General features: G+C 45.6%; 1 protein-coding gene and 1 non-coding gene across 12 annotated transcripts in view; one reads left to right on the forward strand and one right to left on the reverse strand.

The window, feature by feature from the left end:
- Positions 1-24,902, reverse strand: part of PLEKHA7 (pleckstrin homology domain containing A7) — a 258,819-nt gene that overhangs the window by 85,812 nt on the left and 148,105 nt on the right. The gene's annotated exons all lie outside the window — the stretch shown is intronic.
- Positions 14,505-14,642, forward strand: LOC119944265. The gene has a single exon (XR_005455760.1). It is a non-coding gene; the product is annotated as a small nucleolar RNA SNORA7 (small nucleolar RNA).

Below are 24,902 nucleotides of genomic sequence, written 5' to 3' on the forward strand. Positions count from 1 at the left end.
AATCAATCAAAGGTATTTATTGAGTCTTACTGTATGCAGAGCACTGTACTAAGAATTTGAGAACATACAATATGCAGTGTGGCCTAAAGGATAAAACACGGGTCTGGAGTCAGAAGGGCCTGGGTTCTAATCCCAGCCCTGCCACTTGTCTGTTGTGTGGCCTTGGGCAAGTCACTTCACTTCTCTGGGCCTCAGTTCCTTTATCTGTAAAATCAGGATGAAGATTGTGAGCTCCATGTGGGACATGGACTGTGTCCAGCCTGATTAGCTTGTATCCACCCCATAATAATACTAATAATATCTGTCAGTAGTAGTATTGGTATTTATTAAGCTTTTACTGTGGGCAGAGCGATGTAATAAGCCTTGGGAGAAAATGCATAGGTGTGGGACATAGAAAGAGCTTAACAAATATCATAAAAATGTTCCACAGAGTTGGTAATAATAATAATAATAATAATAATAATAATAATAATAATGGCATTTATTAAGCGCTTACTATGTGCAAAGCACTGTTCTAAGCGCTGGGGAGGTTACAAGGTGATTATGTTGTCCCACGGGGGGCTCACAGTCTTAATCCCCATTTTACAGATGAGGTAACTGAGGCCCAGAGAAGTGAAGCGACTTGCCCAAAGTCACACAGCTGACTGTTGGCGGAGCCGGGATTTGAACCCCTGACCTCTGACTCCAAAGCCCGGGCTCTTTCCACTGAGCCACGCTGCTTCCCCAGTGGTAACTGGTGCTGGTAACTGGTGCTGGTAACTGTGGTGCTTGTCCACAACAGTGCTCTATACACAGTAAGTGCTCAATAAATGCAATTGAATGAATAGTTAAATGTGGGTAAGTAGTCAGTTGTATTTACTGAGCATTTAAACTGTATATAGAGCATTATATTAAGTGCTTGGAAGAGTATGATATAACAATATAACAACACATTCTCTGCCCACAATGAGCTCAATGTAGCATCAACATCTTGGCAAACTGCTGATTTGGAATTCACCACTGCCAAGTGTGGTGCTCAAAAGCCACCAATGGGATCTGGCCGATGATTGGATGCCAACACAAAAGCCTCATAATCCTTTACTCTACTGCACTCCCTTGGGATTGCCTACATATCAATGATCCCATTTTAGTAACATTAGCCTTCACCTATTACCCACTTGCTTGGTGCAGTGCACTGTGCTAAGCTCTTGGGAAGAACAGAATAAGGAAATAGCCCATTCTCTGCTCACAATAAGCTGACCCTCTCATGGGGAAGACAACCAAAACCACTTATAACTTTAGCTCTTCTCTCTCAGCCTCTAAAAGAGAGGCAGGCACCCGAAGAAGTATTTCCATTTTATAGATGAGCAACTGGGATACAGAGGAAAAAGGCTGAAACTTGCTCAAGGTCACCCAGGAAGTTAGTGGAAGAACCAGAACCAGAACCCAGGTCTCCTAGTTATAATAATGATGGTATTTGTTAAGCGCTTACTATGTGCAAAGCACTGTTCTAAGCGCTGGGCAGTGCTCTTTCCCTAACCTCCACTATCTCCCTTATCCAGGGTATGGTAGAAACAAGAAAGGGCTCTCAAAGATCAATCAATCCATCAACTGTATTTAGTGAGTGTTTACTGTGTGCAGAAACTGTACTAAGCGCTTGGGAGACTACGACATAACAGAGTTGGTAGATGCATTCCCTGCTATGTTGCCGACTTGTACTTCCCAAGTGCTTAGTACAGTGCTCTGCACACAGTAAGCACTCAATAAATATGACTGAATGAATGAATGCCTACAGTAAGCTTATAGTCTAGAGGGTATATCAGATATATTTGAGGTGCCATCAATACAGAACATTCCCCAAGTTCCAGTACAGCACTCTGCACACAATAGGTGCTCATTAACAATAATAATATTTGTTAGTAGTAGTAATAGCATTTATTAAGCTTTTACTGTGTGCAGAGCACTAAGTCCTGAGAGAAAATACACATGTGGGAATTAAACATGGTCCCTGCCCCTCATGGGGCTCACAAATCTAAGCACTTAGTATTGCTATTATTATTATCATTATTATTATTGTTCTTATTAGGTTTGTTAAGCACTTACTCTGTGTAAAGCACTACTCTAAAACCCGGGGTAGATACAACATAGATAGAGAAGCAGCATAGCTTATTGGAAAGAGCCTAGGCTTGGGAGTCAGAGGTCGAGGGTTCTAATCCTGACTCTGCCACTTGTCAGCTGTGGGACTTTGGGCAAATCACTTAACTTCTCTGTGCCTCAGTTACCACATCTGTAAAATGGGGATTAAGACTGTGAGCCCCATGTGGGACAACCTAATTACCTTGTATCTACCTGAGCGTTTAGAACAGTGCTTGGCACATAGTAAGCACTTAATACCATTATAATAATAATTATTATTATTACAAGTTAGGTCAAATGCAATCTCCGTCCCACATGGTGCTCACAGTCTTAATCCCCATTTTACGATTGAGGTAACTGAGGCACAGGGAAGTGAACTGACTTACCCAATGTCTCACAGTGACAGGTGGAAGAGCTGGGATTAGAACCCAGGTCTTCTGACTCCCAGGCCCCTGTTCTTTCCGGTAGGCCACACTGCTTCACTGCTTGCTATGTGTCAAGTGTGCTACTAAACACCAGGTTAGATAGAAGAGGATCATATTGGATGCATTCTCTGTACCCCATGGTGCTTTCCCTTTAAGCAGGAGGGAGAACTATTAAATTCCCATTTTACAGCTGAGGAAACTGAGAAAGAGCCCCACAGCAATTATGTAATAATAACAATAATAATGATGGCATTTTTTAAGCGCTTACTTTGTGCAAAGCACTGTTCTAAGTGCTGGGGAGGTTACAAGGTGATCAGTTTGTCCCACGGAGGGGGCTCACAGTCTTAATCCCCATTTTACAGGTGAGGTCACTGAGGCACAGAGAAGTTAAGTGACTTGCCCAAAGTCACACAGCTGACAATTGGCAGAGCTGGGATTTGAACCCATGACCCCTGACTCCAAAGCCCGTGCTCTTTCCACTGAGCCATGCTGCTTCTCTAAGATATGTACGTATCCATAATTTACGTACTTATTTATATTAATGCCTGTCTCCCCCTCTATACTATAAGCTCACTGTGGGCAGGGAATGTGTCTGTTTACTGCTATATTGTAGTCTCCCAAGTGCTTCATACAGTGCTTTGCACACAGTGAGTGCTCAATAAATACAATTACTGTCCCCACCTTCAAAGCCTTATTGAAAGCATGTCTCCTCCAAGAGGCCTTCCCAGGCTACGCCCCACCTTTTCACACCTCCACACCTCCCACTCGGTTCTGCATCATCCTGACTTGTTTCCTTTGCTCTTCTCCCTTCCCAGCTCCACAGTACATATGTACATATCTGTCATTCTATTTCATTCATTCATTCAATCGTATTTATTGAGGGCTTACTGTGTGCAGGGAAGTACAAGTCGTCAACATATAGAGACGGTCCCTACCCAACAATGGGCTCACAGTCTAGAAGGGGGAGACAGACAACAAAACAAAACATTTTATTTATTTGTATTCATGTCTGTCTCCCCACCTCTGTATTGTAAGTTCATCGTGGGCAGGGAATGTATCTGCTTATTGTTGTATTGTACTCTCCGAAGCGCTTAATACAATGCTCTGCACACAGTAAGCGCTCAATAAATACGATTGAATGAATGATTGAATGAATGAACAGAGAGGTTAAGTGGCTTGCCCAAGGTCACACAGCAGGCAAGTGCAGAACTGGGATTAGAACTCAGGACTCCTGACTCCCAAGCCTGTGCTCTTTCCTTGTGGACACTCTGCTTTTCAGTAAATGCTGAGAGGACAGAAGGGGCCCCCAAGGGGGAGAATGACCCCTCTCCCTGGAAAAAGACCCCAGGCAATGACTCCTTGTGGCATACATATTTCGAGGCCAACCATGAACTCTGCTTTTGGCTAGCATCCGGCGAACCCTAACACACCCTTGCCCTCTCCCTGGGGAAGACTGCAAGTACACAATAATAATAATTATGTCATTTACTAAGCTCTTACTATGTGGCAGGCACTGTACTAAGCACTGGGCACTGTACTAAGCGCCCTCAAGCACTCCATCAGCTGCCCAGGAAGGAAGAACCACCCACTGATAATGAGCAACCTAAAGTCACCAGATGTACCCCACACATACGCACGCTTCCACAAATATCAGGCTAACATCCAGAAATAGACCATGGAATAAACTATTATATTCTGTGGACACTTTTTTTCTCCAAAAATAGCCCAGAGCCAAGGAGGCTGACACTGTAGCTCTATGCCAAAAACGGGTCCCAGAGAGAAGCACGTTTCTGAGGACGTGCTGCACCGTTCTACTACTCCAAGATTCCTAGACATTGGTGTCAGGCCGCAGCATCCTGCCCCAACACCTCATTTTGGCTGAAGCAGCAGCAACTGCAACCTTACATGCCAGTCCAGGGGAAAAGAGCAGAAGACCAACTGGGTACCAGAAGACCCGGGTTCTAATCCCACCTCTGTCATTTGCCTGCTATGTTACCTCGGGCAAGTCAGTTCACCTCTCTGTGCCTCTTTTTCCTCACGTCTAAAAGGCAGGAGAAATACCAGTTCTCCCTCCCTCTTAGACTGTGAGTCCCAGGTATGAGGGGCTGATTTGTCTAATCTGATTGCCCCAGTGTTTATCAAAGTGCTTGGCCGGGATGAAGCGCTTAATATGTAGCAGCATTTCTCATCTTCTTCTGACCTTGCCGCTGAATGGCTTTCTTGCCCTGGGGACCCTCCGTGTCCGTCGGGGGGGGTTTGGGTTCAGGTCTCTGGGGGTGAACCCCCGGGCAATGAATAATAGTAATAATAATAATTAATAATAATTATGATATTTGTTAAGCACTTACTATGTGCCAGGCACTGTACTAAGTGCTGGGGTGGATACAAAACAAATTGGGTTGGACACAGTCCCTGTCCCACATGGGGCTCACAGTCTCAATCCCCATTTTACAGATGAAGTAACTGAGGCCCAGAGAAGTAAAGGGACTTGCCCAAAATCACCGAGCAGACAAATGGAGGAGCTGGGATTAGAACCCATTGCCCTAACTTGCTCCCTTCAAGATCCCAAACCCACAGAACTTATGTCCAGATCTGTCATTTATTTATTTCTATTAATGTCTGTCTCCCCCTTCTAGACTGTAAGCTCCATGTGGTCAGGGAATATGTCTGGTATATTGTCCTCACCCAAGCGCTTAGTACAGTGCTCTGCACATAGTAAGTGTTCAATTAATATGATTAACTACTACAGTGCTCTTTGCACAGTAATGGCTCAAGAAATACCACTGATTGATTGACTGACTGATGATCCCCCCCAGTGGGACTCGATTTTGGAGTCAGATCTAGAGGGGGCTTGGAGGAAGAGGAAGGGGCCCCATGGCAACTGGACTAATTTGCAGCTCGCCCACAAGCCCATCCATGGCCACTGGCCCCTCCTCTCTAGAGAAGCAGCATTAGTCTAGTGGATAGAGCCCGGGCCTGGGAATCAGAAGGCCATGGGTTTTAATCCCGGCTCCACAACTGTCTGCTGTTTGACCTTGAACAAGTCACTTCACTTCTCTGGGCCTCAGTTCCCTCATTTGTAAAATAGGGATTGAGACTGGGAGCCCCACGTGAGAAAGGGACTGCGTTCAACCCAATTTGTTTGCATCCATCCCAGAACTTTGTACAATGCCTGGCACATAGTAAGCACTTAACAAATACCACAATCATTATTATTATTATTAGCGCCGATACTGGGAGCCCTCAGGACTCAGACCTGCCCCATCGGATGTTGGTCAGCCGTGTCCAGGGGGGTGTAGCTGGGGCAGTCTCCTACAGGGTGAACAGCAGGAAGTGCAGTGGCCTGCCCCAATGCCCCTGGGGCAAACCAATGGATCGATTCCCGCCCAGATTCCCACACTGCTCAGAGGCCCAGCTCTTGGACTCATGAAAATAAACAACTGAGGGCCATTGTATCTTCCCAACACCCCTGACTGTTCCAGAAACCCAGGCCACACAAAGCCTGGCATTCACTGGTTCTGAAGCATTCACCTGCCAGTTTTCTCCCCGACACCTGCACAGAGCCCACGGCGGGGAGCCGGGGGAAAAGGGGGACGGAGGGTCTTGGCCATTTCGGCTGCTCCGATTAGCCACCGTGAGGGGCCAGGCACTTCCCAGCAGTCCCTGCCACTGGGCATTGTCTGAGTCATCTAGATCTGGCGTGGAAAATAAAGAAAAAGCTACAATCCAGCCGGGGCCATTAAAGAAAATCAACCGATGTAAAAGGCTTTTGACCAGAATTTTATGCTCTTTCGATTTCCCCCATCACCCTTTTGGAACAAAGACTTCTCTTTTAGGGTGGGGGCTAGAGGAATGTTGATTATTTTGCAGGCAGGATGTGGATTAAAGAAAAAAACCAAAAATCAGTGGAGATCTTCCTCCATGGCATGGCCTGCCAACTAGAGAGAAACAGAAACTACACTGAATCTAACTAGAGATAAATTCTAGACTGTAAGCTTGCTGTGGGTAGGGAATGTGTCTGTTATATTGCATTCATTCAATCATATTGAGGGCTTATTGTGTTCAGAACACTGTACTAAGTGCTCAGGAGAGTACAATACAACAATGAACAAACACATTCCCTGCCCACATAGCCTTACTATGTACCAGGCACTAAAATAAGCGCTGGGGTGGAAACAATCAATTCAGGTAGGACACAGATCCTGTCCCACATGGGGCTCACAGTCTTAATCCCCATTTTCCAGATGAGGTAACTGAGCCACAGAGAAGTGAAGTGACTTGCCCAAAGCCACAGAGCAGACAAGTGGTGGGGCCAGGATTAGTACCCATGACCTCCTGACTCCCAAGACCACGCTCTAGCCACTACTCCCTTCTGTTCCCGGAGCCTCATCTTTGTCCCTCCCTTAAGCAGGCCTGTTACCAGGACAACAAGGCTGAGGATCCCTAAAGATAAGTCCCCTTCATCTCTTGGACATGTTCGCTGGTTTACTAGAAGTAATGGTATTTATTGAGCAACCCAGAATGCACTACACTCTGGACTAAGCACTGGGAAAGAACTGATAATAATGATAATAATCATGGTACTTGTTAAGCGCTTACTATATGCTAAGCACTGTTTTAAGTGCTGGGGCAGTCAATCAGTCCCTGTCCCACATGGGGCTCACACTCTTATCTCCATTGGTTTTTTACAGATGAGGTAACTGAGGCACAGGGAAGTTAAGTGACTTGCCCAATGGCACACAGAAGACATGTGGTGGAGCCGGGATTAGAACCCAGGTCCTTCTGATTCCCAGGCCCATGCTCTACACACTGAGCCATGCTGTTACTACAGAATCCTGAGACACGTTCCCTATAAACAGGGCACTTAGGTGTGAAATGATGAGAAAATCTGGGTAGAGGAATCAGCCAGGGGAATTTCCATTTGGCCAGCAACCTGTTCCCTAGCCCAATCCTGGCCCAGCCTTGGGGGTGGAAATTCAGGTTGGGATAGGCCTGAGTAGTCTTCTCCAGGCCAGAGTAGTGTGAGTGTTGATGATGACGATGACAGAGAAGCAACATGGCCTAGTGGAAAGTCTGGTGTCTGGGCTTGGGAATCAGAGGACCTGGGTTCTAATCCCAGCTCTGTCAAATGCTTGCTGGATGACTTTGGGCAAGTCACTTCACTTCTCCTTGACTCAGTTCTCCTATTATCTCTCCTACTTAGACTGTGAGCCTTATGTGGGACAGGAACTGTGTCTAACCTCGTTAACTTGTATCTACTCCAGTGCTTAGACCAGTACTTGCCACACTGTACTGCACTTAACAAGTACCATAAATAAAAAAAAAAATAATAATAATAATAATTGTTAAGCACTTACTGTCTGTCAAGGCTGCCTATCAACCTCCATAGCAAGCAAAAACTCCTCACTATTTGCTTCAGAGCTCTGCATCACCTTGTCCCTTCTTACCTCACCTCTCTTCTCTCCTTCTACATCGCAGCCTGAACACTCTGCTCCTCTGCTACTAATCTTCTCACTGTGCCTCATTCTCACCTGCCCCACCATTGACCCCTGGCCCACGTACTATCTCTGGCCTGGAATGCCCTCTCTCCTCAAATCCACCAAACTAGCACACTTTCCCCCTTCAAAGCTCTACTGAAGGCTCACCTTCTCCATGAGGCCTTCCCAGACTAAGCCCCCCTTTTCCTCTTCTCCCCCTCTCCTTCCCATCGCCCTGACTCGCTCCCTTTGCTCTACCCCTGCACAGCTCTTGTGTATATATGTGCATATTTATAATTCTATTTATTTATAGTGATGCTATTGATGCCTGTTTATTTGTTCTGATGCCCGTCTCCCCCCCCCCGCCCCCTCCCCCCAGACTGTGAGCCCATTGTGGGCAGGGATTGTCTCTATTCGTTGCTGAATTATACTTTCCAAGAGATTGGTACAGTGCTCTGCACACAGTAAGAGCTCAGTAAATACAACTGAATGAATGAATGAATGAATACTAAGTGCTGATAGGGGAAATAGCCTGGAGTAGTGGATAGAGCACAGACCAGGAGACAGAAGGTCATGGGTTCTAATCCTGACACCGTCATTTTGCTGTGTGGCCTTGGGCAAATCACTTCACTTCTCTGTGAGCCCACTCTTCTAGACTGTGAGCCCACTGTTGGGTAGGGACCATCTCTAGATGTTGCCAACTTGTACTTCCCATGCGCTTAGTACAGTGCTCTGCACACAGTAAGCACTCAATAAATACAATTGATTGATTGATTGATTCTCTGTACCTCAATTACCTCAGTTGTAAAATGAAAATTAAGATTGTTTCCAGACTGTGAGCCCACTGTTGGGTAAGGACCATCTCTATATGTTGCCAACTTGTATTTCCCAAGCTCTTAGTACAGTGCTCTGCACACAGTAAGCGCTCAATATATACGATTGAATGAATGAATGAATGAATTGTGAGCTCCATGCAGGACAGGGACTGTGTCCAACCCAATTTGCTTGTACTTACCCCAGCACTTAGAACAGTGGCTGGCACATAGTAAGCACTTAATACAACAATTATTATTATTATTATTATTCTTATACAAGATAATCTAGGCTGTAAGCTCATTTCAGGCATGGGACATATCTACTGACTTTATTCTATGGTACTCTCCCAAGCACTTAGTACAGTGTTCCGCACACAGAAAGCACTCAATAAATACCACTGATTGACTGATAATCAGACCAGACACAGTTCCTTTCCCATGTGAGGCACCCAGTTTAAGAGGGAGGGAAAACAGATATTTAATCCCCATTTTAGTAATAATAATAAATAATTGTGGTATTTCTTAAGTGCTTTCTATGTGCCAGGCACTGTACTAAGCACTGGGGTAGATACATGCAAATCAGGTTAGACACAGTCTCCATCCTACCTGGGGCTTGCAGTCTCAATCCCCATTTTACTGATGAGGTAACCACGGCACAGAGAAGTGAAGTGATTTGCCCAAAGTCACACACAGCAGACAAGTGGCAGAGCCGGAATTAGAACCATGACCTTCTGACTCCCAGACTGGTGCTCTATCCAGTACACCATGCTGCTTTACAGATGAGGAAACTGAGACCCAAAGAAGTGAGTGACTTGCCCAAGGTCATACAGCAGGTAAATGGTAGACCCCATCTATCAATGGTATTTGAGCACTTACTGTGTGCAGAGCCCTATATTAAGTGCTTGGGGAGTACAACGTAACACAGTTGGTAGACACATTCCTTGCCCACAATGAGTTTACAGTCCGGAGGGACGAACTGGAATGAGAACGCTGGTTCCCTGACTCCCACTCGATTGTGAGCTCCTCAAGGGCAGGGAATCATGTCTACTACCTCTATTGTACTTTCCCAAGCACTTAGTCCAGGTCTCCACACACGAATAAACGCTCAATAAATACCCCGGATAGCTCTGCCTGCTAAATCACGCTACCTTGGGGCTTGGGTCCAAGGGACTTCCCCCTTTGGGCAGGGGAAGTGTTAATCCTGGGACTGGCTATGGGATTTGGGTCTGTCACTCCTCAGAGTCTGAATTCAAGTGGGAACATCCCAGGACGAGGCACAGTTTAATGCCTAACAATTTGCCGCTTCCTCCCTTGGGGATGTTACTGGCAGTAGAACACGCACTTCTGTCCACATGACCATTTTCATTTGGATCTACCCTTCTGCATTCATTACGTATTCTGCTCGAGTTAAACTCAGATAGCTTAACTGTTTCCCACTGCACTCTCCTAGAAGCAGCGTGGCTTAGTGGATAGGGAACACGCCTGGGAGTCAGAAGGACCTGGGTTCTAATTCCTGCTCCGCCACTTGTCTGCTATATGACCTTGGGCAAGTCACATAACTTCTTGTGCCTCAGTTCCTTCGCATGGAAAATTGGGATTAAGACCGGGAGCCCCATGTGGGATAACCTGATTACCTTGTATCTACCCCAGCCCTTGGAACAGTGCTCGACACATAGTAAATGCCATTATTATTATTATTATTATTATTATTATTATTATTATGTGGAAAATGGGGATTAAGACTGCAAGGCCTATGTGGGACAAGGAGTGTGTCCAACCTGATTAACTTGTAGCTACCCCAGAGCTTAGTATAGTGCCTGGCACATAGTAAGAACTTAACGAATACCATTAAAGAAATAAAAAACTGGCTTCTGAACCTTTGTGTTCTCCTCCCAGGCCCCCGTAAACGTGGCTGCTACTTCCAAGGCACAGCACTTAATAATAATAATGATTGTATTTATTAAGCACTTACTATGCACCACACACTGTACTAACCGCTGGGGTGGATACAAGCAAATCAGGTTGGACACAGCACCTGTCCCATATCCCATGTGGGGCTCAGTCTCAATCCCCATTTTACAAATAAGGTAACAGTCACAGGGAAGTGAAGTTACTTGTCTAAGGCCACACAGCAGACAAGTGGCGGAGCTGGGATTAGAACCCATGATCTTCTGACTCTCAGCCCTGTGCTCTATCCATTATGCCAGGCTGTTTCCCTTACTTGGTGGCAGGAACTAGGCAGAAGGGAGACTGGGACCCTCAATTTATAATTCTGGGCATAAAAAGGTGGCCAGTATCCTAATAGAACCAGATAGGGGACTAGCCAGCTAATGTGAATAATAATGATAATAATAACAATAAGTACTTGTAAAGCCTTCACTTTGTGCCAAACGTGGTACTGAGTGCTGGGGTAACTACAAGATAAGGAGATCAGACAGTGTCGCTGTCCAGAGAGTATGTTTTCAGGGAAAGAGTTCACAAGCCTGCCCCTGATCAGCTGTGTGACTTTGGGAAAGTCACTTAACTTCTCTGTGCCTCAGTTACCTCATCTGTCAAATGGGGATTAAGTCTGTGAGCCCCAACCTGATTACCTTGTATCTACCCCAGTGCTTAGAACAGTGCTTGGCACATAGTAAGCACCTAACAAATACCATCATCATTATTATTAAGCCATTTAAAATTAGCACTGGAGTTCTTAATAAGAAGCTGTTTCTAGTTGCCCAGCAGCCCAGGGTCAACAGCAGGACAAGAGGTGCTCCGGGAGCGGACAGGGCCAGCAGAGAGCTCTTTCCCTGTCACGTGGAGACCTGTCACAGCCGATCGCCCTGCCTCTGTTCCTCCAAGGAATGAGGTCAGGGGGCGGGAGAATCAGCATGGCCCTAGTGGACAGAGCCCGCCCGGGCCTGGGAGGCAAAAGGACTTGGGTTCTAGTCCCGGCTCCACCACTTATCTGCTGGGTGATCTTGGGAAGTCACTTCACTTCGCTGAGCCTCAGTTCCCTCATCTGTAAAATGGGGATGAAGACTGTGAGCTCCATATGGGACAGGGACTGTGTCCAGCCTGATTACTTGGTATCCACCCCAGAGCTTAGAACAGCGCATGAAACATAGTAATGATTTTTAAATACTATTTAAAAAAAAGGACTTTCTGTTGAGAACACATCCTAACTGCAGATTCCTGGAAAAACACACTTATACCTTTGCTCTCTGAATCACACACAGTTCCACAAAGACTGTGAAATATCAGTGGTGTCAAGAGGAGAGAGCATGCACGCACACTCACACACACACTTGTGTGTGTGCACAGAACCTCCCTGATATTTTCAAGACAAACACACTCCCACTGACTGCTAGAGGGTCTGAAGAAAGAGGGGTGGCCATCTACACAGAGCAGGCGACCCCATGAGAGAGGAAACCCCCCCAGAGTCAAATGGCACCCTGGCCAAACACTCGCAAAATCCCTGAGGGAGCTGTCTGACACCAGGCTCTCATTCAGTACAGTGATGTGCCTCCATAGTGGCAGAACCCTCAATCCAAGTGTTCAGTGTTCCTGCTCCCCAAATCCCAATATCTCACATACACACAGACACACACAGACACATACGTGCCCTTGCCCTCGTAGGCTCCAAACCAATCAATCAATTTAAACCACATCACCTCACCTGGCCCAGAAAACATCTCTCGTCTTCCCCCATCCCATCAGGAGAGACAGGGCTTTACAAACTGGGTCTCGCGGCCCCTTCTCCCAACTCTCTCATCTCCCCTTCCCGCACCCATCCAATCTCGTGGAAGCGCTTCACTCCCCGGCACCTGACCTCCCGAAGCCAAGCAGACACTTGGCTGTGCATATAAATTGCATTTTCCAAAAGCCCAAGATATTTGACGGGCCTGGGGGATGGGGAACATGGGGAAGAGGAGACAGCCTCACTCTGCCCACCCTAGTCACCCAGCCCAAAGGGCACACAAATGCCATCCCTGTTGCATCTGCCCACAGAATCCTGGAGCCCGAGATGGGGGACCCCCACCCCCGTGGGGTTGCCGGTCCCCGGGTTTTCCCTGGAAGACAGAGCCATCCAGCCCCCTGCAGCCGGACACCACCTCCCCCGACCTCGACACCACACAGGCAGCGAAGCCGTCGGAAACCCATCTCCTTCCTACCCGCAGTTCCCCCGGGATTGCCTGCTCCTCCGGCTGGGAAATGCAAGTGCCCAAGTTTCTGTGCCCGCCTCCCGAGGTTTGTGCTTTCTCCCCATTTCTTCCTGCTGCCATAGTAACCAAAGGAAACAGAGGCAGCCAGCCTTGGGAGGAGCTGGCTCTTCGGAAGGATGCTGATCTGAAGACAGCCCCCGGGGCGGTCACTGATGCGTGCCGGAGCAAATGACCAGATGCTTGTCTGCTGTGTGACCCTCAGTGACACTTTGCTTCTCTGGGCCTCAGTCACCTCATCTGTAAAATGGGGATGAAGAGCACCATGTGGGACAAGGGCTGTGTCCAAATTGATTAGCTTGTATCTACCCCAGAGCTTAGAACCTGGCACATGGTAAGCACTTAACAAATACCATTAGAGGAAAAAAAAATCACATGCTCCGGAGGCTCGATTTCTCTCAAAGCCCAAACATGGTGGTCCCTCAACCATGACGGGGGCTTGCTGGTGGTAGCCAATAATGATGTCGGGAATAACTCAGAATTAATCCATCAGCGGTACTTTTTGTGTTGAGTACTGCCTCTGTGTGCAGCACTGTACTAAGCGCTTGGGAAAGTTCACTACAGTGGAGTTGGTGGAGGTGATCTCTACCCACAAGGAGCTCACAGTCTATAGGGAGAGCTTCCAGTCTACAGAAAAGGCAAGAAGCTGGTCCCTTGTGACATCAGCACAAGAGACTTTTAGACTGTGAGCCCACTGTTGGGTAGTGACTGTCTCTATATGTTGCCAACTTGTACTTCCCAAGCGCTTAGTACAGTGCTCTGCACACAGTAAGCGCTCAATAAATACGATTGATGATGATGAGAAGCAGCATGGCCTAGTGGATAAAGCATGACCCTGGGAGTTAGAAGTTCTTGAGTTCTAATCCCCACTCCGCCACTTGTTTGCTGTGTGACCTTGGGCAAATAATTTCACTTCTCTGGGCCTCAGCTGCCTCATCTGAAAAATGGGGATTAAGACTCCCTATGTGGGACAAGGACTGTGTCCAACCCGATAAGTTTGCATCTACCCCAGCACTTAGAACAGTGATTGGCACATAGTAAGCACTTAACAAATACTATAATTATTATTATCAGGACTCTCCAGAGAAGAATCCATCATATTTATTGAGCACTTACTGTGTGCAAAGCATTGTACTAAGCACTTGAGAGTGTACAATATACCAAAAAATAGACACATTCCCTGCCCACAATGGGTTTACAGTCTAGGGAAAGGGTCTCAACCTCTGATGATCCCCACTGGCTGCAGTCAGCAACAGTTCAAACTTCAACTCCACCAACCTACCCCCAACAAGGAGCCTACAGTAAGCTCCTTGCAGGCAACTCCGTGTTTGCCAACTCTGTTATATTGTTCACTTGCAAGCGCTTAGTACAGTGCTCTGCATGCAGTAAGCACTCAATAAATACCACTGATTGACTGACGCCCCTGATGGTGCAGCTCTACATAATACCCTCCCCTAGTAAGCTCTCAACCTCTCAGGGTCATACCTGGAGAGTTTCCAGCACTCTACCAGGCTCAGCTATGGGAGGGAGAGTCAGGCTGAGGCCTACCCATTCCATTACTAGCTTGGGCAGTGGCTAGCAAGTGGAAGGCAATCTGCTACAAGTCAAAACTCCCCTGTGCTGGGCAGCAGCCACATGGGAGAGAGTTGAGGGTGGAGACTCAGATTTACTGCCCGGAAGAAGGCAATGGTAAACCGCTTCTGTATTTTTACCAAGAAAACTCTACGGACCCACAACCAGAACAACTACAGATGGAGGTGGGGCGTTCTGGGAGAGATGTGTCCATGGCATCGCTATGGGATGGACACGACTTGACAGCATAAGACAATGACAACAAGTAAGCACTTAATAAATACAACTGACTGATTGACTGACTCCCACCAGTTAGCTAGAGAAACAGCATGATCTAGTGGATAGAGCTGGGGCCTGGGAGTCAGAAGGACCTGGGTTCTAATTCCGGCTCTGCCGCTCATCTGCTGGGTGACATTAGACAAGACCCTTCACATCTCTTTGCCTCAGTTCCCTCATCTGTAAAATGAGGATTAAGACTGTGAGCCCCATGTGGGACAGGGAGTGTGTCCAACCTGATTAGCTTGCATCCACCCCAGCTTTTAGACCGGTGCTTGGCACCCAGTAAGTGCTTAACAAATACCATCATTATTATTATTATTAGTCTCCCTGACTAGAATCCTAACTCCCCACCTTATTTTCCCTCCCCTCTGCATTTCTTATGCACTTGGGTCTGTACCCCTAAGCACTGCGCTACTCTCCCCACCCCAAACTTCACAGCACTTCCATACTTAGCCTTAGACTCTGTCACTTCCCTTCTCTGTAATTCATTTCATAGTCTGTCTGTCTCTACTAGACTGTAAACTCCATGAAACCAAAGAAACATCATGGCATAGCGGATAGAGCACAGGCCTGGGAATCAGAAGGTCATTGGTTCTAACCCCGGTTCTTCCACTTGGCTGCTGTGTGACCTTGGGCAAGTCTTTTCACTTCCCTGGGCCTCAGTTGCCTCATCTGTTAAACGGGAATAAGAGTGTGAGCCCCACATGGGACAGGGACTGTGTCCAACCTGATTTGCTTGTACCCACCCCAGCACTCAGTACAGTGCCTGATGCATAGTAATAATAATTATTATTATTATTTCTATTAACTCTACTATGCTGTCCTCTCCCAAGTGCTTAGCCCGGTGCCGTGCACACAGTAAGCACTCAAGAACTACCGCTGATGGACTGATTAGCCACCTGTAAGTAAAAATAACCTACTGGCCCAAAAGGCCTCAAAATCCCAAATGCCATTCCTTATCCCTGAAAGGAACAAAATTGCCTTTGAAAAAGACTGCATTTTCTCCATTATTCCACCCACACTTGCCCAGACCTTCTTGGAGTAATTGCAGTCACGATTTTAAACCCAAGTTTCCTTCCCAATATTCAAAGATTCATATCTCCAGCTGTGTCTGCTTCCTCTGAGCCATCCACAAAGCCAGCCCCTCTCTTAATACACCACCCTGCAACCTGCCAATATGAGTGCTCCCCTGGTGAACCCAGTAGAAATGCCTGAAGCTTAAAACACTAATAAAAGTAATACCAGTCCTAAGAATAGTGGTATTTGTTAAGCGCTTTCTATGTGCCAAGCGTGGCTTATTGGAAAGAGGCTGGGCCTGGGAGTCAGGAGGACCTGGGTTCTAATCCCAGCTCAGCCACTTGTTTGCCATGTGATCTTGAGCCAGTCACTTCACTTCTTTGGGCCTCAGTTACCTCATCTTTAAAACAGGGATCAAGACCATGACTGTGTCCGACTCGATAAGCTTGTAGCTACCCAAGTGCTTAGAACAGTGCTTGGCATACAGTAAGAGCTTAACAGGTACTGCAATTATTAATATGAATTAATTTAATTTAACTTAATGATGGCATTTGTTAAGCGCTTACTATGTGCAAAGCATGGTTCTAAGTGCTGGGGAGGTTACAAGGTAATTAGGTTGTCCCACGGAGGGGCTCACAGTCTTCATCCCCATTTTTACAGATGAGGTAACTGAGGCCCAGAGAAGTTAAGTGACTTGCCCAAAGTCACACAGCTGACAGTTGGCGGAGCCAGGATTTGTACCCATGACCTCTGACTCCAAAGCACGGGCTCTTTCCACTGAGCCACACTGCTTCTCATATAATATGTGTATTATTATTATCATCTCGGCAACAAATTCTTGGCCAGAGTGCTCCAACGAAGCAAACAAACAATCTCAACCACTCTGTCAGCTGTCTGGGTTGCTTCGTTGTTCTCACAGAGAGCTGAAGAGCTGCCAGGGTGAGGGACAGTTGCTACAGAGCAGCCCAGCAGCCCAGAAGAAACTTTTCTAACCAAAATGTAACCTTCTTGCGGGCAGGGAACGTGCCTACCGACTCTGTTGTACTGTACTCTCCCAAGCCCTTAGCACAGTGCTCTGCTCACTGCAAGTGCTCGATAGCTACCGTCGATAAGAACCCTGCTATGCAGCAAAGGCATCGACCAGAACCCAGGCCTGAGCGACGGAGGAGGAAAAGGAAATAAATTCACTTCAGGAGGGAAGAGTTTGATCAAACTGGAGAGGATTTGCAGCTAGCCATGAAGATAACCAGGTTTGGGGGGTGGGGGGGAGGGCGGGGGCAGGGAATATTGCTTATACCAGGAACAGGGGGGTTGAGACGCTGACCCGATGCTTGCCCAAATGGAAAGGAAGAGAAAGTGGATCGATTGGAGGCTGGCAGAAGGTAAAGAGCCCCGATGCATGTTTCTCACTTAATAATGATGGTATCTGTCAAGCGCTTAGTATGTGCCAGGCACTATGCTAAGCACGTGGGTAGATACAAGCTAATCAGGTTGGACACAGTCCCTGTCCCACATGGGACTCACAGTCTTAATCCTCATTTTACAGACGAGGTAACTTAGGCCAAGAGAAGTGAAGTGACTTGCCCAGGGTCACAAAGCACACAAGACGTAGAGCTGGGACTAGAACCCATGTCATCTGACTCCCAAGCCCCTGCTCTTGATACTAGCCTATACTGCTTCTCACCTTTGCTTTATTTGAGATGTTTTTTGCAAATAACTGACCAGGACGAATGCCAGTGGCCCTTGAAGGTTGCAAAGACAATTATGCTCAGAGAAAAAAAGTGAAAAGTGAAACTGAAAAATCTAGAAGTATTTAAAATCAGGAAAGTCTGACTAAGCCCTCATTTCCCCTATCTGTCCTCCTCTCTGCATCAACTGTGCACTTGGCTGAATACCCCTTAAGCACTTTGTACTTAATGATATTTATTGAATGCTTACTGTGTGCAGAGTACCGAACTTGGGAGAGTACAATATAACACATTCCCTGGCCACAACTAGCTTACAGTCTAGAGGGGGATATTTATCTTTAAATATCATAAATATCTTTATTCTCTTCAGTATCCCGTATCTGTAATTTCTTTAAACATCTGGCTCTCCCTTGTGGACAGGGATAATCTCTACTAACTCTATTATACTGTGTACTTTCCCAGGTGCTCGGTGCTCTGCACACAGAAGCAGCCTGGCACAGTGGATAGAGCACAGGCCTAGGAGTCAGAAGGTCATGGATTCTAATCCTGGCTCCACAACTTGTCCTCTGTGTGACCTTGGGCAAGTCACTTCACTTCCCTATGCCTCATTTATCTCATCTGCAAAATGGGGGTTGAGTCTGTGAGCCCCATGTGGGACAAGGACTGCGTACAACTTGATTTACTTGTACCCACCCCAGGGTTTAGGACAGTGCCTGGCCCAAAGTATGCGCTTAAACATCATTATATTTTTTTAATGGTATGTTTTTAAGCATGTACTATACGCCAGGCACTGTACTGAGCACTGGGGTAGATACAAGATAGTCAGAATGGACACAGTTCCTGTCCCACATTGGGGCTCATTGTCTTAATCCTCATTTTATGGATGAGGAAACTAAGGCAAAGAAAAGTGAAGTGACTTACCCAAGGTCACACAGCAGGCAAACGGCAGAGCTGGGACTAAAATCCAGGCCCTTCTGACTCCCAGGCCCAAGGTCTATCCACTAGACCATGCTGCTTCTATATATTGCTTGCTCCCCTTCTAGACCATAAGCTCGTAATGGGCAGGGAACATGTCTTCTAATTCTGTTCTATTGTACTCTCCCAAGCGCTTACTGCAGTTCTCTTCACTTAGTAAGTGCCCAATAAATCCAACTGATTGATAGTGAACTCTTGAATTCATATATTTCTTCAAACCCATCCCCAACACTTGTGCGTGTGTGCATGTGCTTAGCCAATTATTGATTCTGATAACTCTATTTGTGAACATTATTTTGTCTGTTTCTCCTATTATAGTGTAAACTCCCTGGCGGCAGGGTATTTGTAGCATGCACCTGCTGTACTTACCCAAGTGCTTAGAACAGCACTGTGCACTCAGGAGGTGCTCAGTAAATTCACCTTCCCTAAGGTCCTCGACTTCCCTATCCTTCCCACCTGTTGTCATCAGGAAGAAGGCTTGCCTCCTCTAGACCGTCAGCTCCTTGTGGGCAGTGTCTGCCGACACTGTTGTACTGTATTCTCCCAAGCGCTTAGTACAGTGCCCTGCACTCAGTAAGCGATCAGTAAATACCACTGATTAAATTCATTCATTCATCATGCAATCATATTTACCGAGCACTTACTGTGTGCAAAGAAGTGTACTGAGCTCTTGGGAGAGTACAACAACAAACAGACACATTCTTTCCCACAGTGAGCTCACAGTCTAGAGGGGGAGACAGACATTAACATAAACAAATAAACAGATAAGTAAATAAATTAGAGATAAGTACAGGTATACACATATTTGCAATGGGGATGATACATGATAAATGATACATAAAAATAATAATAATAATAATGGCATTTATTAAGCACTTACTATGTGCAAAGTACTGTTCTAAGCACTGGGGAGGTTACAAGGTGATCAGGTTGTCCCACAGGGGGCTCACAGTCTTAATTCCCATTTTCCAGATAAGGTAACTGAGGCACAGAGAAGTTAAGTGACTTGCCCAAAGTCACACAGCTGACAGTTGGTGGAGCCGGGATTTGAACCCATGAATTCTGACTCCAAAGCCCGTGCTCTTTCCACTGAGCCACGCTGCGTCTAGAATAAAAAGGCATTCTAAAAGTAGAACACTTCTATTTGCTCAGGTGTTTGGTACAGTGCTCTGCACACAGTAAGTGCTCAATAAATATGATTGAATGAATAAGGCACTGTGGTGTCCTTCGCTATGGTTTTGGGGAACTCTTGGGGGGCAAGAGAAGTCTCATAAGATTGGCACAGGACATAGAATTGTGTCCATCTTTCAAATAGAGAAGAAGTTAAACCCCGGTTCATCTTTACAATCTATTTCTGAGAAGCAGCATGGCCAAGTGATGAGAGCACGGGGCTGGGAGTCAGGAGGACTTGGGTTCTAACTCCAGCTCCTCCACTCGTCTGCTGTGTGCCACTGGACAAATCACTTTACACCTCAGTTCCCTCAACTGCAAATTCGGGGTTCAATCCTACTCCCTCCTACACAGACTGTGAGCCCCGTGCGAGACAGCGGCTGTGTCCTACCTAATTAACTTGTACCTACCACAGCACTTAGAACAGTGTTTGACACATAGTGAGCACTTAAATGCCATCAAAAAATCATATATGCTATATGAAGTGCATATATAATTATATACATATATATTTACACATCAATCAATTGTATGTATCGAGTGCTTACTGTGTGCAGAGCACTGTACTGTGCAGAGCACTGTACTGAACTGTTGGGAGAGTACAACACAACAGAGGTCACAGATGCATTCCCTATATATATATATATATATATGCCATTTTGGGGAAGCAGGATGGCTCAGTGGAAAGAGCATGGGTTTTGGAATCAGAGGTCAGGGGTTCAAATCCCAGCTCCGCCAATTGTCAGCTGTGTGACTTCGGGCAAGTCACTTAACTTCTCCGGGCCTCAGTTACCTCATCTGTAAAATGGGGATTAAGACTGTGAACTCCCCGTGGGACAACCTGATCACCTTGTAACCTCCCCAGCTCTTAGAACAGTGACTTGCACATAATAAGCGCTTAATAAATGCCATCATTATACGGCGCTCACAGTCTAAGTAGGAGGGAGTAGGATTGAATCCCCATTTTACAGCTGAGGAATATGGTAGAATAAGACAAACTAGGCCATATTACTTTCCACTTTTCTGGGGTTGATTGGGTGTGGAAAACGTGCAGAGTTTTGGAGTCTCTAGTTTCCAGTTGTCTGAGCAGACACTTCTCAGAAAACTGTGTTCTGTTTCAGTCACCACACTTTAGAAACTGGAAAGGATCCAGAGAAGAGAGACAAAAATGATTGAAGAGCCGGCAGATAGGGCTTGTCAGGTAAGATGGAACAATTGGCCCTGGGGAGAGATAAGATTTCAAAACAAGGGATACGGTCCAGAAGCAGTGGGAAAACCTGCAGAGGTGGGAGAAGAAATATGGGATAAACAAAATAAAGGAGGGGGAAAGAAGAACACATGGTAATAATGTTTCTATTTGGCAATAAATTACTAGCATTTTACAGTCACCAGCTTGTAGGCAGGCTTTGTTTTAGAATGGAACATTCAGCACTGATTTAGATGCTCTATTATTTTATTTCCATCAAAGGTACTCAAAAAATAGAAACTAGGACACTTACCCAGAATATATATTCCTTCAAAATGCAGTGCTTCCGAATAGCTTTAGACATGGTCAAGTTTAAAACGAGGCATGTAATGAATATCTATCCCCAGTACTTATGTACTAATAGTTAATCAGTCATACTTATTGAGCCCTTACAGTGTGCAGAACACTGTTCTAAGCACTTGGAAGAGCACAATATAACAGAGTTGGTTGACATTATCCCTTCCCACAAGGAGAGTAGAGGGGGGATGAGAAGACATCTTGGCAGAGCAACTTTGAATCCCTCCTGATTACTGGATTCTGACATCTGGTACAAAGATCTTCCATGCTCTAGCTCTGAAAATCAACTTATCTGGAGGTGATACTCCAAAGCCAAAGATAGCTAGGAGCCCGGGGCCAGAGCCAGGCTGGGAAAGCAGATTTGTTCTCCCCCTTAAGATGGTAAACTCGGAGTGGGTAGGGAATCAATCAGTCAATCAATGATATTTATTGAGCACTTACTACATGCAGAGCACTATACTAAGTTCTTGGGAGAGGACAATACAACCGAATTAGCAGATATGCTCCCTGCCCATAACGAGCTTCCAGTCTAGATGGATGTGTCTACTAACTCTGTTATCCTGTACTCTCCCAAGTGCTTAGTACATCAGACCCATCTTCTGCAAGAGGCCTTCCCTGACTAAGCCCTCCTTTCCTCTTCTCCCACTGCCTTCTATGTCACCCTGATTTGCTCCCTTTATTCATCCCTGCTCCCAGCCCCACGGTACTTATGTACATAACTGTAATTTACTCATTTCTACTAGTGTCTGTCTCCCCTTCTAGACTGTAAGCTCATTATGGGCAGGGAATGTGTCTGTCATGTTTCTTATATCATACTTCCCCAACTGCTTAGTACAGTGCCTTGTACATAGTAAGCACTCAATAAATACGATCAATTGATTCTACCCTGATCAGGGAGCTGTCTGTTTAGTAGTACTGTAATAATATATATTAAGCACCTACTGTGAGCTAAGTACTGTAATTAAACTCTGGAGAAAAATACGTGGCTAAGAATTAGACACAGTCTCTGGCCCCCGAGAGACTCACAATTTAAGAACGAGGTTGTAGACAAAGGATAAATGAGGTAAAATGAAGTGACGAAGACAGGAAAACAAAACAAAAGACAAGGGCAAAGCTAGATACAATACTGCAGGGAATTCATTCATTCATTCATTCAATCGTATTTATTGAGCACTTACTGTGTGCAGAGCACCATACTAAGCACTTGGGAAGTACAAGTCGGCAATATATACAGACGGTCCCTACCCAACAACGGGCTCACAGTCTAGAAGGGGGAGACAGAAAGCAAAACAAAACATGTGGACAGGTGCCAAGTCGTCAAAACAAATAGAATTAAAGCTAAATGCACATCATTAACAAAATAAATAGAATAGTAAATACGTACAAGTAAAATAAATAGAATTGTAAATCTGTACAAACATATATACAAGTGCTGTGGGGAGGGGAAGGAGGTAGGGCAGGGGGGATGTGTTTATTGTTATTTTGCACTTTCCAAAGTGCTTACTACAGTGCTCTGCACATGGAATGAATGAATGAATGCAATATGAGTGGCAGGAAGCTGTGGCTAGAGGAGCAGAATTTCAAGCTTCTCTAGACCGTAAGCTCGTCTTCTAGACTGTAAACTCTCTGTGGGCAGGAAAGTGTCTGTTATATTGTACTCTCCCAAGCACTTAGTACAGTGCTATAAACACCGTAGGTGCTCAATAAATACAACTGACTGACTGACAAGCTTCTCGCAGCTAAGAGTCAAGTCACAATGGTCAGAAGCCACTGCCACCGCCTTCCCACCATTCTAAGATGAAATACATGTGTACACAAACACACCCATGCACCACATTGCTGTGACTTATATCATCACAGCCGGATGGCTACTGAACAAATAGTCTCAGAGCCAGAGGGATGAAATACAAATTAAACAGCTCCAAGTCCAGAGGGAGATCTGGAGGCATGGAAAAGCGAGGAAGGGAACAAGTCAGGGCAAAGGAGAGGAAAATTGGTTTCTTGGAGTCATTAAAAGCATTAGAAATAACAGCTTAGAACAGTGCTTTGCACACAGTAAGCACTCAATAAATACGATTGAATGAATGAATGAATGAAGGTGAGAAAACAGAGAGGAAAAGGTTAATTCTGCCCCTCCGACTAGGACCAAGAATTTGGCTCGGGGGTGGGAAATCCTGGGATTTCATGAAGAAAAACGTCAGGAGACATTATTACTTAATTTATTACATTCTCTCTGGGAAAGTTGAAAAAAAAAGGAGCTCATTTTTCTTGTTTAATGAAAGAAGTCCTCAAGGCTGAATCAGAGCCTACTAACATGATGAAACAGCACGCTTGCCCTTATCTTTTTGTAGATCATACTCAAAATAAAATTAACCTCCTCTGAAGGGAAAGACACTAGTGCCATTTTTCTGAATATTTACTTCCATTAATAACATGGAGCTGAAACATAAGCCTCAACATGCAAGGACATTTTAGAATTGTACAACGATTGACTCATTCTGGTTCAGAGGAAGGATGAAGTGATGACATACATCAATCAATCAATGTTGTTGACTGAGTGCTGTGTGCAGAGAGCGTGTGCTTGGGAGCATATAATACGGTAGAGTTGATAGATACGTTCTCTGACCACGAGGAGCTTAGTGTCTAGAAGGACACTAAGGACAGAGAAGCAGCGTGGCTCAGTGGAATGGGCTTGGGAGTCAGGGGTCATGGGTTCTAATCCCAACTCCACCACTTGTCAGCTGTATTACTTTGGGCAAGTCAATTAACTTCTCCATGCCTCAATTACCTCATCTGGAAAATGGGGATTAAGACAGAGTCCCACGTGGGACAACCTGATAACTTGTACCCTCCCCAACGCTTAGAACAGTGCTTCACACATTGTAAGTGCTTAACAAATACCGTCTTTTTTATTATTAAGGAGAAACTTAACTCACCTGACCCTAGGAAGAGACACTAAAATGAAAGAATTGATGATACTTTGCTTGAATTCTTCTTAATACTGGTGATTAACAGTGGGTCAATGGAGTGCCTTTCTGAGCAGAACATCATTCAATCAAGAGGATTATTGGGTAGCTACTTGTGTTCAGGTAACAGTACTAAAAGATATGATGCCTGTAATCAAGGATCAATCCTTGGTAACAGCATAGCCTAGTGGAAAGAGCAAAGGCCTTGGAGCTAGGGGTCCTGGGTTCTAATCCCAGCTCTACTACATGCTTGTTATGTTACCCTGGGCAAGTCACAACTTCTCAATGCCTCAGTTACCTCATCTGTAAAACGGGGATTAAGACTGTGAGTCTCCTGTGGGATAGGGACTATGTTCAATCTTATTATCTTATATCTACCCCAGCACTTAAAACAGTTCTTGTTACATTGTTCTTGTTACATAGTGAGCATAGTGATTATTAATAATAATAAATAATTATGGTACTTCTCAAGTGCTTATATTTATTGAGTATTTACTGTGTGCAGAACACTGTACTAAGCATTTGGGAGAGTACACTATAACAGATTTGGTAGGCTTACAGTCTAGAGAGGGAGGCAGGCATTAAAATAAATTATGGATATGGACATAAGTGCTGTGGAGCTGAGGGTGGGGTGAATAAAGGGTACAAATCCAAG

The sequence above is a fragment of the Tachyglossus aculeatus genome, chromosome 22 (assembly GCF_015852505.1).
Source record: "Tachyglossus aculeatus isolate mTacAcu1 chromosome 22, mTacAcu1.pri, whole genome shotgun sequence".
Taxonomy (NCBI): domain Eukaryota; kingdom Metazoa; phylum Chordata; class Mammalia; order Monotremata; family Tachyglossidae; genus Tachyglossus; species Tachyglossus aculeatus.